Genomic DNA, 14,539 nt, shown 5'->3' with positions numbered 1-14,539 from the left:
AGCCAAAAATGTTTTTGAAGGTGAAATTCTCAGACTTAATTTTCCTCCCTGCCTTTCTATCCTACCACAAATGTCACATTTTTAGGCATTTAGGAAGAATGAAAACCTAGACAGACTTCGACAGTTACAGGTTGCCTGGCTCTATACTCAAAGAATTCTACTTTCTATAGAAACAGAACATTTACAGCAAAAACTGCATAAATCATCCACATTCATAAAGCGGCCACAGCGGTCTATCTCAAGAAAGAGTACTGCGAGTAAGAGGACGCTTTAGCAAACAGGTAACACATACATACATTCAGACAAAACACTCAGACCAATCATTATTTTGTGTGTGAGACAGGGTCTCACTATGTAGACCAGGCTGGCCTCAAATTCATAGAGACCTACCTGCCTTTACCTCCTGAGTGCCAGGACTAAATGTATGCACCACTATGTCTGGCTAATTAATTTTTTGTTTGTTTGGGTTTTTTTTGTTTGTTTGTTTGTTTTGTTTTCGGGACAGGGTTTCTCCGTGTAGCTTTGGAGCCTGTCCTGAAACTCATTTTGTAGACCAGGCTGGCCCCAAACTCACAGAGATCCGCCTGCTTCTGCCTCCCAAGTGCTGGGAAAAAGGCAGGCAGAATGTTTATTCATTAGAATTGGGCCGTGGTGGCAAAGCCTTTAATCCCAGTACTCAGGAGGCAGAGGCAGGTGGATCTCTGTGAGTTCCAGGCCAGCCTGGTCTACAGAATGAGTTTCAGGTGAGCCAAGGCTTACACAGAGACCCTGTCTCAGAATAAATAAACAAACAAACAAACAAACAAACAAACAGACATTTTATAATTTATTTTTATTTATGTATATACATGTTGCCTGCTTCTCTCTGTGTGTACCACGTGTGTACAATGCCTGTGTGGAGGCTAGAAAAGGGCATTGTATCTCATTTATTGTAGCTACAGGTGGTTGTGAGCCCTTGATGCAGGTACCATGAACCAAACCTTGGTCTTCTCCAAGAGTAGAAAGTGCTTGACCACTAAGCCATCATCTCTCAAGCCCCAAGATTTTTTGTACCCCAAATTTTACATTTTATTTTTAATTTATCTCATTTTATGTATTTGAATATTTAGCTTGCATCTATGTACGAAACCCATGTGTGCCTGGTGCCTAATTTGTCAGAAGACAATATCTGATCCCCTGAAGTTACAATGGCTGTGGGCCACCATATGGGTGCTGGGAATTGAACCTGGGTCCTCTTCAAGAGCAGCAAGAGCTCTTAACTGCTAAGCCATATCTCTGTTTAACTTATTAAATTTCAACACCCCCCACCAACCAGCTGAGGTGCCTATTTAACATATCAAAGGAGAACTGGCCTCCAGATTCTCCCAGCATCCCTCAATCCCTACCTGTTAATGGATATGGCTGGTATACCCTGCCCTCTACCCTCACCTCCTCAGCCCAGGGGCTAGCTAGGCTGCCTGTCCCCCAGAGGATCTTCCCTCTATAATCCAGACATTTTGGTTAGCCGTCTTTTTGGCCTCCTGGCTGCTGCACCTGGTTCCCCCCTCTTCCCTTTTCCTTCCCCTCTCCTCACATGGCCCAGCTCAGCCTGGTCATATCCACTCTGGACTCTCCCAGGTATCTCTGCTCTCCCTTTTATCTGAATAAACCTTCTCTTCCACCATGCTGAGGAGCAGTCATGTCCCTTCCTTTACTTTTTATTTCTTTTTTTCATTCAGTCTCCATTCAGACTTTATATTTTATGATGGTAATGTTCTAAACACTGATCTGTGACTCTTGGTTGAAGGTCACATTCAGTAAGCTTGTTAAAAAAAAAAAAAAAAAAGGAGGGGGAGGCAGTACTGGTGTATATAGTGACAAACACCTGTAATCCTAGCACTCAGGAAGATGAGGAAGGAGAATCATGAGTCTGAGGTACTTATATAGCAATACTGTTGGGGACAATTGGTACTTCATTTTATTCTAGTACTATATTTTAGTCACTGCCACTGTTTGCTACCCTCTAGCTGTTTAGTATCACACTTCCTCCGGATCCTCCCCCTTTGCTCATTTTTTTGGGGGGTGGGATGGGGAGAAAGAAAGAGAAAACAAAAACAAAAACAAAACAAAAACAACCTCCTTCAAGGTCTGGGGATACAGTTCAGTAGCAGAGTCTTAGCTATACTGTGAAGGCCCTGGGTAAAATATGCATTACCCTCCCCACACACCTCCACAGAAAGGAAAGCAGCTTCATTTTATAAAAGACAAGAAGCAACTACCTGGTGCTTTTCAAATCAACACTTGGAATTTGCAGTTCTGGAAACTGTGCTCTGGTCTAGCCAAACTGCTTCCCTAGCAGATGCAAAGTCTGCTCTTCTTTCCCCATGCAATAATGGCGTTATGCCACACTGAGAGTCATTTCTACTTAGGTCTTCCATCAGGAAAATTTCCACCTCTCCAGCCCCACATCACAGTGGCAATGCCTTGTCCAAAAGCTGCTACTAGCCGGGCGTTGGTGGCACACGCCTTTAATCCCAGCACTCAGGAGGCAGAGGCAGGCGGATCTCTGTGAGTTCGAGGCCGGCCTGGACTACAGAGTGAGTTCAGGAAAGGCGCAAAGCTACACAGAGAAACCCTGTCTCGAAAAACAAAAACAAAACAAACAAAACAAACAAACAAACAAAGCTGCCACTAGTACAGAGATAAACATATACAACAAACACCAAGTCTTGTAATAAGACACAGCCATGTGCTTGCTTCAGCAGCACATATACAGAGAAGATTAGCATGGCCCCTGCGCAAGGATGACACGCAAATTCGTGAAGCGTTCCATATATTTTTTTTTAAGGTTGTGGATTTAGCTCAGTGGTAAAGCATTTGCCTAGCAAGCACAAGGCCCAGGAAGATCATGAGTTCGAGGTCAGCCTTAGCTACATATGAATTTTAGGTTAGTATCAGATATGTGAGATCCTGTCTCAAGAAGAGAGGTAGGGGACAGGGAGGGACACAAGAACCAACAACTGAAAATAAAAGTAAAGAAATAAAAGCATGATTTAGATTTGAAGTCAGAAAGGACTGCTGAAGAGGACCTTAAAGGAGCCACCCAAGGTGTGACTTAAGAAAGGAGACTCAGGAATCAACGTGAGCAGCAGAAAAGGTCTGCTGGTCATGTCTACAGGATGGTTTTAGCTGTGAAATCTGAGATTATCATAGAAATGATTTGATTTCTGCAGTGACCAAGGAAACCTAAACAAAAGGAATGTAGATATTATGAGGAGATATTATTTAAGTAAATACTTTTAAAGTCACTAAGTATTCTATATCACACTAGACTCTATGACTGAACTTTAAATTTCTGCTAAAGAGATCATGTGGATCCCAAGATATTTTTGTAGGTTAAACCAGTTAACCGTACATTTTTCATTTCTTTGAGAGAGAGAGAAAATGGGGGGAAGGGGGAGACTGGTCTCCCTAGTAGCTTAACTCTCTGGTCTGGTCTAGAATTTACAAGGTTATCAGACTGGCCTGGAATGTGCCATAATGCTCCTGTCTCTATCTCCTAAGTGCCATTTAACATGATAAAAAGAACTACATGTAGTTGCTCCCCCCAAAGAAAGAAAGAGAGAAAGAGAGAAAGAGAGAAAGAAAAAAGGGGGAAGGAAAAGAAGAGAGGAAAACACAAGCCTGTATGTCTAGTACTCAGTATCCAGCAGAAGGCAGGACAGTCAGGAGTTCAAGACCATCCATTCTACATAGTAATCTTGAAAACTGGGTGTAGTGGTACATACTTATTAATCTAGAAAAAGGAGGATGTTCAAGGCCAACCTGAGATGATTGAGACTTGTCACAAAAGCAAAACGTGGGAAGCTTGAGACTACCCTAAATTACAAGGCTGTCTCAAAAAATACCAAAAAGAGAGCCAGAATGAGAGAGAACAAGCAATTTGTACAGTTTGGGCCTTATAGTCTAGCCATTAGGTATACACCCTGGACAGAGCCATAGACAGGAGATCTGAATTGACTGTTAACCTAATCCAGTTTCTGTTCCTCTTTGTTCTTTTAACTTGTGTTTGTTGTGTGTGAATGTATTTGTGGGTCTATGTGGAGGCCTGAGGTCCCTGTGTTGTTGTTTTTGAGATAGGGCTCTTATTATGGCCTGGGCTTGTTGCTGACTAGGCTAGCTGGCCAGCCAACCTCAATGATCTATCTGTCTCTGGCTTCTTCAGCATAAGGATAATCACACCCAGCTTTCTGCATAGGTGCGTTAGAAATGGAACAAAGGTCTCCATGCTTACTTACCTGGCAAGCACTTTACTGAGATGTAGCATGAATCTTAAAGAGTCTTTATTAATAAAAACAAGCCTGAAGCCAGGTACTGGGGTCAACACTGGAAGATCAGAGAGACAGAACAAGCCACAGTTAACCTCACCTGGCCAACTTCTCAGCTGATCTTGTTTCCTAAGACTGGAAGCCTCTGTGTCCTCATATCCGAATGGCTCTCAGCTGAACTGTGCTGCTCAAAACCTAAAAGCTTAACCAGCCAAATGCTTCTAGTTCCTGGTCCTCACACCTTATATACCTTTCTGCCTTCTACCATTACTCCCTGGGATTAAAGGCTCACTTTCTGGGATTAAAGGCGTGAGTCACCATGCTTGGCTATATCCTTGAACAGATGGATTTCTGCCTCTGGAATGCTAGGATTAAAAGCGTGTGCTACCACTGCCTAACTTCTGTGTTTAATATTGTGGCTGTTCTGTCTCTGACCCCAGATAAGTTTGTTAGGGTGCACAATATTTTGGGGAACACAATACCACACTGACTATCATCCCAACTCCCTATGCACCTATTACACAAGTATTTTGCTTGGCTTAGGATAAAGCCTAGACTTTATAAATGCATACTGTCCATCAATACTGTTCACAAACACAAAGCCAGCTTTACATGAGACTGAAACTGAAGAAATAATAGTTTTTTTTTTAATGCTAGAGGAAAAAAAGTTGGTTGTGTATTGTATTTATGGCATCAGTGTGCTAATCTTTAGCATGTCATTACCTTAAGTAACTTTGAAGGCCAATTCCAGACTGAATATATTACACTACAACTTTTACCACCTGTTATTTTTAAGAGGTGGGAAAGGACAAGAGATACTAGAGGGGGAAAAAAATTGCCAGCCTCTTTCTGAGATTGATTTCAAATGCCAACATTCTCAATCCAAGCACATATGAATAAGCAAAAGGAGAAATGCCTTATGGCATGCTCTGTCTAAAACAGACATTCCACCAGATGTTTGGGAATCTGCAGAGGGTGGAACTGATCTGCTCTAATGTGGTGTATACAAATGTGTAGTCACTTTGTGTGATGATTCCCCCACCACACAACTGCCAATTTTCTGTCCTCCTACTCAGTGGTATGTATGCACTTGAGATACTACAAAAATCTTGTTAAAAACTCATCAAGAGAACAGAATTAATATAAATTCAAAGAGTAAAAATAATACATATACGAGTGCTAAAAGATATGTTTTAAATTTCATTGCATAAGGACGTTAGTTTCACCGAAACTATCATTCCACAATATTTTAAAACAACTTCACAGTATATTTAGGTATTTGTTCATCTCTGTTATTAAATTCTAATCATTCTTCCTTAAGACAGACACTTAAAATCTCAGCAATGAAGCCAGGCAGAGGCAAAAGAATTTGGAGTTCAAGGTCATCTTCCTATATAGGGACTCTAAGGCTAGCCTGGGTTACAGGAGACCCCGTGTGTAAACAAACCAACAAACACAATAACCCCAAAGCAAGCAAACAAACAATACACTAGTAGAAAATAGTTTATAGCTCACAGCATTTAATTCTCTTCTGGACTTGAAAGAAATTAAGTTTACTAAAGACAAAACAAAAAAACTAAGAGATTAGGGATTTCTGCTATTTCTTTGAGGTAATGGCTTGTCTTCCTAAAACAGCATGCTTAGTTTGATTATGTCCAAAAGTAGACTCAGGCAGGAATAAAATCTTTACTTATAGCAGCTTTCTTTTATTTTAGAATGTCACAAACTTTCAGGAGACATCTTTGTCCATAATAAACACAAAAATATAATCACAAACTTATTGGGGAAAAAAAAAACCCAATCTCCTGCTTTGGGATCAGCAATAAATTTTGATTATCCAAATCTGCCTTGTTCTCTCTTAATCAACTTAACAACAACAACAACAAATATACATAAATTGCCAGACTGTGGCAAGTAGCCATAGGATTTTCTTTAGCTGTGTTGATGCATACCTATAAACCCAGTATTAGGTTTGAGTCCAGTCTGGATTGAACAGAGTGCCATGACAAACAATAAAGCAAATTTGTCTATTTTAAAATTGAGTCAGTAACGCTGATATGGACACTAGCCTTAATTCAGTATTCCTCCTAATAATGATGAAACTGCAAACCTGGGCTCATTATAACTAACTGTATTCCTAAACAACTGGCCCTGTACTATATGCAGATCAAGTGCTGAAACAGGACAGCTGGAGGAGAATATGGAACATGATATAAGACACCCTGAACAGCAAACGGCATCTGAACTATGGTGGGTAGGTAGCCCTGTCTGGAAATGGCAAAGGCAACTTTAAGAGTTCACTGGGGAGCAATAGTGGCGCACGCCTTTAATCCCAGCACTGGGAAGGCAGAGCCAGGCAGATCTCAGTGAGTTCGAGGCCAGCCTGGTCTACAGAGCGAGTTTCAGGACAGCCAGGACTACACAGAGAAACCCTGTCTTGAAAAACCAAAAAAGAAAAAGAAAAAAAAAAAGAGCTCCCTGGGGACTATAAAAGCCAGAAGGTCAAGGGTCAGGGACTTTGCTGTGAGACTGTGTCTTTTATGACTTCAGAAGCAATACCCACAAAGTCTCACAAATATGACTGCCCAAAAGTGAGCTGAATAAGGAGGACACCAACAAACACGTCAAACTGGACAGGGAAAAGCCCATAAGGACTTAACCCTACACAAAGGACTACAGGCAACTGAGTAAAGCTGGGAGTGGGTGAGGTGGTCCTCCCTCAGGAAAGGCACATCAATTGGTTGTTCAGTACCAAATGGACAGCCCTGAAAACTACATTATATGGACTCAACTGGTATATTTAGGACTATGTATGTATGTAAAAATACATATATGCATGCAATAAAAATTGATTTAAAAGATCTGGAGAGATGGCTCAGAGGTTAAGAGCACTGGCTGTTCTTCCAGAGGACCTGAGTTCAATTCCCAGCAATCACATGGTGGCTCACTGCCATCTGTAATGAGATCTGGTGCCCTCTTCTGGTGAGCAGGCATACATAGAGACAGAATGTTGTATACATAAATAAATGTTTAAAAAAATTTTACTAAAAAAAAAAAAAAAAGGCCATGATTTTGAAGGAGAGCAGGGAGGGCTGTACGGGAGGGTTTAAAGGGAAGAAAGGGAAGGGAGAAGTGTTGTAATTAAATTACAATCTCAATTATACAATATGGTAAAGAACCTATGTAGAATGCTTCCAAAGAATAATGGGTTTTAACAGAGAGGAACATTAAAAGCCCCACAAACTTAAAAGACTCCAGAAGTGATTCTAATATGTGGCCTAAGTTGAGAAATCTAAGCACTAAGAGACCTCTGTAGCCTGAACAATAATCTATCCAAGCCACGTTACTTTGGCTGGTGCAATGTAAACCTGTGCCATGTGTCTCCTTTCTATAGCCTTCTGTTGCTTTCACTGACATTTAATTCAGAGTACTTCTAATTCAGAGCACTTCTAAGTCCCCGAATAATGAACAAACCATCCAGAAACACCAACTCTGAGCTGAGCGCACTGGGTACCAGTTTATGAAAACCTTGTTTAAAGAGTCTATTACCAAACAAAAATAGAACCGGGAGAGGAAAATTCATCAAAGCATAATCCAGTATTTGTCACGAGGGCCAAAACTCAATTGTCTTAAGTTTAAAAGCAATTAGTGTTTTCCCAGGGACACAGTTTAATTGTACTCTCCTAGTAGACAACGAACACTTCAAACTGAAGAATGACCTGCTTAAGACCTGACTTTTTCCCCCCTGAAGCTAGAGAAAAGTTGACAAAAAGAAGTATCCTGATAATCATTCTTCTCTACTATTTAGGCTACTTGTGCTAATCCCTCAAAAGGCCAGTGAGAAAGCTCAGCGCTAAAGGCACTGGGTGTCCAAGCCTGTGACCTGAATCTGACCCCTGGAACCAGTATGAAGGTGGAAGGGAAGTTGCCCTCTCACTTTCACTGTGCACTGTGGCATGCACACCAACACACACACACACAATATTTTTTTAAAGGCTTGTGCTATGTTCATTTCAAACAGAAGGAAGAAAGTTCAGGAGTTACTTAAATACAAAAAAACTGGTTCTAAAGGAAATGGCTAAGCAAGAGATGTGATTCTTCCAAATGACCTTTACCAAAGAGTCCAAAACACTGTTAAGTGAACTAATCAACCAAATATCAACCTAAACCTCAATAGCTCTAAATCTTCTGGATCTCTCTCTCAAGTCTTGGAAATTAGTAGGTGTTACAGTATTATACTAGCTATCATAAAATGATACCTGCTATGTATTTCAAGCAATAAATTTTCAAGGGCGCTAGGGATAACCTTTCTTCTTAATTTGATAACAAACTTCTATCTCTGTAGCTCACAGCTAGGAATAATACATTAAAAACAGGTCTTCTGTCTGTTTGTTTGTTTGTTTGTTTGTTGATAAAAGGTCTTGCTATGTTGCCCAATTTGGTCTACAACTACTCCTGGAGCTCAAGTGATCCTCCTGCCTCAGACGACTCCGTGTACATACAACTGTGGAGATAATTTCTGAATAGTTAACAGCATCTGAGTATTTAAGCTTCCGTATCTGTTTAACCGTCGCAGTAACTCTAAGAGGTGAGTGCTTACATTACAGCTGAGGAAGGGCAAGCTTGAAAAAGTATTGAGTTTTTCTTCTGATCTCAAGGTTCCAAACCCTAAGCTGGTGAGATGGCTTAGGATAGAAACCCTGCCTGACCTGAGTTCAATCCCTAGGAATCACAGGGTAGGAGAGGATCAACTCTTGCAAATTGTTTTTTGACCACTACATGTGCACTATAGTACACATAAACACACACCCAAATAAAATAAAAGTGAAAATGTTTTGAAGTTCCAAACCCTTAGATAATCCCCCCAATTTGGGGCACCTCAATTTGTCATGAAGAGAAAAGATAATATGTACAGCAAAGAGAAAAAAGAACTATTACATATATGGCCCAAGGTTACGTGCATGCGTGCGTGCGTGTAGTGGCGGGGGTGGGTGGTGGGTGGTGTGGGTGTGGGTGTAGAGGTAGGGGGTGTAGGGGTGGGGAAATGGGGGCTGGGAGTTCGAGTCAGGGTTTCTCTGTAGCCAGAGCTACAAATCTGGCTGTACTGGAACTCACTCTAGACTAGGCTGGCTTTGGACTCATAGAGATCCATATGCCTCTGCCTCTTCCTCCCAACTGCTAGGATTAAAGGTATGTGCCACCACCACACGGCTCCAGGGCTACTTTTTGCTCTTTGAAGTTCTTGGTATGGGCTGGAAAGATGGCTCAGCGGTTAAGAGCATTGACTGCTGTTCCTAGAGGACTGGAGTTCAATTCCCAGCACCCACATGGCAGTTAATAACTGTCTACAGCTATATAGTTCCAGGGGATCTGACACCCATGGCAAAATACCAATGCACATAAAGAGATAAAAATAAATAAATTAGTCGGGCAGTGGTGGTGGTGCACGCCTTTAATCCCAGCACTCGGGAGGCAGAGACAGGCAGATCTCTGTGAGTTCGAGGCCAACCTGGGCTACACAGTAAGATCTAGGAAAGGCGCAAAGCTACACAGAGAAACCCTGTTTTGAAAAACAATAAATAAATAAATAAATAAATAAATAAATAAATAGTTCTTGGTAAATTTCATTTTCACTTACATTTTTAATACTTATTTTTATATGTATGGGTGTTTCTGTCTGTATGTATGTTTGGCAAGTATGTGCGCACAGTGCTCACGGAGTTCAGAAAAAGGTGCCTAATTCTATGGAATTGGAGTTACAGATGGTTGTGAGCCATCATTTGAGTACTGGAAACTGAACCTGGATCCTCTGCAAGAGCAGCAAGTGCTCTTAACTGCTAAGCTTTAACTCTCTAGCCCCCTTAAGCATAACTTTGTCCTATAAATAGAAAATTTCAAAATGCTCTAAATTACCCTCCCTAATTCTCTTCCAGAATTCTGTTCTCTATCTCACATGAACTTTGCCTCTTAATGGGACAGAGCTAAAGTCTAAGGCAACATAAGCACTGACACTAATATCATCTAGGATGAGTAACTTCAGGGAAAAGCATTTGATACAAATGTCTCCTCAGACAGCCAAGGACATTTCTTATGTGGGTGCTCTCATCCATGACTAAACTGTATCAAGAGAAATATACTTTAAAATATTAACATGGACTGGCACCTTCCTGGTGCTAATTCTTCCAAGCCCACTCCAATGGTACAACTGGGAAATTAACTGAAGAGGAAAGCAATCTTCCCTCCACTCTCTACTTCAGACACTCCTCCTCCATAGCACTGCCGTGTAAAGAATCATTCTATACAAATACAGATAAAACATGCTCTCACACACAAATAACTCTCAGCAGGATCCAAAAATCAAAGCCTAACCCCATGGTTTTTAAGTGAACAAGTCCAATTTCCTTCTTTGTATCTCTTGACACACGCTGGCGAGAAGCTGTCTGGATTTTTTTATGCCTTGTTCCTGCACCAGAAGGCTCTGCACTGCAGGTCAGAGGATGATAAGGAAATGAACAGTGTAATTTCCAAGGCCTCTGAACACAGCCCTGTCAGCAGCTCTGGAGGCAGGTTACTCAAGCATGGCTTGAAGAGTGCAAACCACAGAGAGGAGGGCTCAGGCAGTCAGCAGTGGCAGCTCTCAGCTGTGTGTGTTATTGCCACCTCTAGCCTGAAAGCACAGGCCCTGCTGCCTCCCTGGATAAGCCCTGCTGGTAAAAGCTCTTGTACCCAAAAGGCAAAAATACAAATTCACACCAGGGAAGGAAAATTAAGGACCAAGACTTAGATTTTATTTTTCCTTGCACGCGTATGTAGCAACAAAAGCACTGTTCTTCCATGCTCTGCCATGAGACAGTATATCCTGGCAGACACATAGCAACATCCATCCAACATACCCAACACCACTCCAGGGATTTGGCCAAAAAGAAATGCAATTCACATGAAATCTGAAATGCAATGAGGCTACTTCAATACCTCTGAAACCTATTTTTAGTCTTTTGAGGCTGTAGAACATAGCACCAGCATGCAAATTTCCCAGCCCAGGTTTGGAACTACTTCTGGGCATAGTGCTGAAAAGTCTTGGCCAATATGTTTATCTGTTCCTGTTGGGCTTCCTGTGCAGTGGACTGTTGTTATATTTCAGACCATTATTGCCCAGGACAGACTGACATATACTTCAACTTAAATCATTTTTTTCCCTAACAGTTACTGAATGCTGCCTATGTGTTACATTCTAAGTATACCATTCTAAGTGTTTTCTCTGAGTCAACTAATGTAATTTTTTGTTCTGTAAACAAGATTTTGCTATGTAGCCCTAGCTATCCTAGGATTTCCTATGGGGACCATGCTGACCTTGAACACATACAGATCTGCTGCCTCTGCCTCCCCAGTGCTGGGATTAAAGATGTGTGCCATGAGGCCCAACAGCTAATTATCTTGCAATAACCTATGTGCATATTCTTATTTTCCACGTGATAGCTGGCGCAGAACAGTTAAGTACCTTGCTCAAGATTCGGAAGTAAGAGCTGAGATACAAACTCCAGCAGTCAGGCTACAGAGCACATTCTTCAAATAAGAAAAAAAATTAGAAAGGGAGGAGTGTGAGTGTGTCTGTGTGTGCACACATGCATTTATCATGGTTTAGGTGTTAAGATGAGAGGACAATTTGAAAGTCAGTTCTCTTCTACCATGTGAGCTCTGAGAATCAAACTCAGGTCACTGGACTTGGCAGGGACCCTTAACCTTTCCAGCTCCAGAGTATACTTACTCTTAATCATAAAATCATACATAAAACAATGTGAAATTTACATTGAAGCTGGTTTTGAAATTAGAAATGGCTTCCAATATGTACCTCACAAAGAAAATGTACAATGGTTCACAAAAGCTCTTTAATGTATACTGCAATTAATTGGACAGACTTGAAAGTGAAGATTTCTGGGTCCTTATCCAAAAAACTAGGCAATAGATCTGGTGTAAGGTCAACAATTTACACTTAAAAAACAAAGCCAAACCCCTGTTGTGTGTGTGTGTGTGTGTGCATGTGATGTGATAGGTACCCATGACTGTCGGCACACCACAGAACAAATACAGAGGTTAAAGGATAACTTCTGGAGCCAGTTCTCTTCTTCCACTGTAGGTTCTGAGGCAGCAGGGGTGTGGGGTCAGGGGTGGGTTTGAACTCAGGTAGTGAGGCTATCCTGACAATAAATTTAACTGCTAGGCCATTTTTGCCAGCCCAACATCTTACATTTTGAAAGCCATACTTACTTAGGTTTTATGTGTATACTTTTAGAAGCTCTACTTCAATTGGTAAACTGTTAGCTCTAAGAAAGGAGGGACCATCTCTGCTTTACATATCAATAGATATATTCCATCCCTAAGTGTGGTAGCTAGAATCTAAGACATAGTCATTTAATACATGAAGGGAAGGAACAATGGGATCCAACAGCTTATCTTCTCTCTATAAAATAAAATTATTGCCAGGCAGTGGTGGCACTTACTTTTAATTCCAGCACTTTGACTTGATCTCTAAGTTCGAGGCCAACCTAGTCTACAGAGTAAGTTCAAGGACAGTCAGGACTACACAGAGAAACCCTGTCTCGAAAAACAACAACAGTACTATCTGGGCCAGTGAAGATGGTTCAGCAAGTCAAGAAAGATTATCTGCTTTAAGCCTGATGACCTGAGTTTGATCCTGGGACCCACATGGTGAAAGGAGAGCACTGACTCCTATAGCTTGTACTCTGACCTCCATCTATGCCCCATCCCCCCAAAACAAGTAAATAAATATGTAATAAAACCCAAACAATTAATATTCATAATATCCTCGACAATCTGCCTAACAGTGAAGTGTTCCAGTAAGCAGCACTGGATAGGGTCATCTGCTGATGTAACTGCCAAACAGGAAAGGAGCTAGCACTAGATGAAGAACTGTATGAATCACATATAACTCCTAGTTACACAGGATGCGTAAATTCTAAAGTCTACATAACATAGGATCATTATAGCTTGAAGCACTAGAAGAAGAGAATTTGAAGTTTCCAACACAAAGAAATGGTGTTTAAGAAGATAGAAATGCTAATTATCCTTACTTGGGTATTATACATTGTATAAATATATCAAATTAACACTGTACTCCTTAAGATATGCAATTAATGTATGTCAACTAAAAAAAGGACCTGGCAGAGCCTCAATGACTTCGGTGAAATTTTGGCTGAAAGAAATATTTTGGCATATACATATCTTAAGGAGTCAAGTTCAAAAAAGCAGTTTAAAAGCAATTATCCCTCTCCTATAAAAGACATTATTCCCTATCTTATCTATGAATGGTCATTCTTTTTTTCCTCCATTTGTGTGTCCATGTATGTGTGCGTGCGTGTAAGTCAGAAGACAATCCTGGGAGTTATCCTCAGGAACGCTGTTCACCTCCTTTAAAACAGGGTTTCTCATTGGCCTAGCATGCACCAATATGTCTAGACCAGGTAGCCAGTGAGCCCCAGGGATCTGCCTATCTCTACTCCTTAGCACTGGGGTTTCAAGTGTGCTCTGGTAGTGTGACTTTTTACATGGGCTTTGGGGATCAAACTCAGGTCCTTGTGCTTTTGAGGTAAGCAGACTTTGCAGACTGAACCATACCCACTCCTCTATAAATGCTAACTCTTTACAAATATCACCACCTATTTAAGAACCCTAAACTCAAAGATGTTTTGTTGTCCAATGGTGGTGGTGAATGCCTTTTAATTGGAAGGCAGAGCAGAGGCAGGTAGCTCTCTGAACTTGAGGTCTACAGAGTGAATTCCAGGACAGCTGGGGCTACAGAGAAACTCTATCTTGAAAAACAAAACAACAACAAAAGATGTTTTGTTTACTGAGTGTCTATGATGTTAAAGTCACTGTAAAAACCAAGTAGGAGCATTTATGGGGTACCTTGAAAGTTACAATCCAATTTTTAAGCTTTTAATATGGGTCAGTAAAGAATTCCTGCGACAACTACAGATTCATTAAGAAAACTAGAGTAAGCTGGGCGGTGGTGGTGCAATCCTTTAATCTCAGCATTTGGGAGGCAGAGGCAGGTGGATGTCTTGAATTCAAGGCCAGCTTGGTCTACAAAGCCAGTTCCATAACAGCCAGGGTTACACAGAGAAACCCTGCCTTGATAAAAAAGAAAAGAAAGGAAAGAAAAGAAACCTAGAGAAATACAAACCATACAATTTGGTGTTCCAAAGGCTGGAAAG

At 41.1% G+C, this 14,539-nt stretch overlaps 1 protein-coding gene and 1 non-coding gene across 2 annotated transcripts in view; one reads left to right on the top strand and one right to left on the bottom strand.

The window, feature by feature from the left end:
* The window catches only part of Znf609 (zinc finger protein 609), a 152,966-nt gene that overhangs the window by 97,371 nt on the left and 41,056 nt on the right, over positions 1 to 14,539 (bottom strand).
* LOC114692080 lies at positions 2,714 to 2,818 on the top strand. The gene has a single exon (XR_003734335.1). It is a non-coding gene; the product is annotated as a U6 spliceosomal RNA (small nuclear RNA).

The sequence above is a fragment of the Peromyscus leucopus genome, chromosome 7 (assembly GCF_004664715.2).
Source record: "Peromyscus leucopus breed LL Stock chromosome 7, UCI_PerLeu_2.1, whole genome shotgun sequence".
Lineage (NCBI taxonomy): Eukaryota > Metazoa > Chordata > Mammalia > Rodentia > Cricetidae > Peromyscus > Peromyscus leucopus.
Note: the sequence above shows the minus strand (reverse complement) of the source record. Positions and strands in the feature narration are given on the sequence as shown.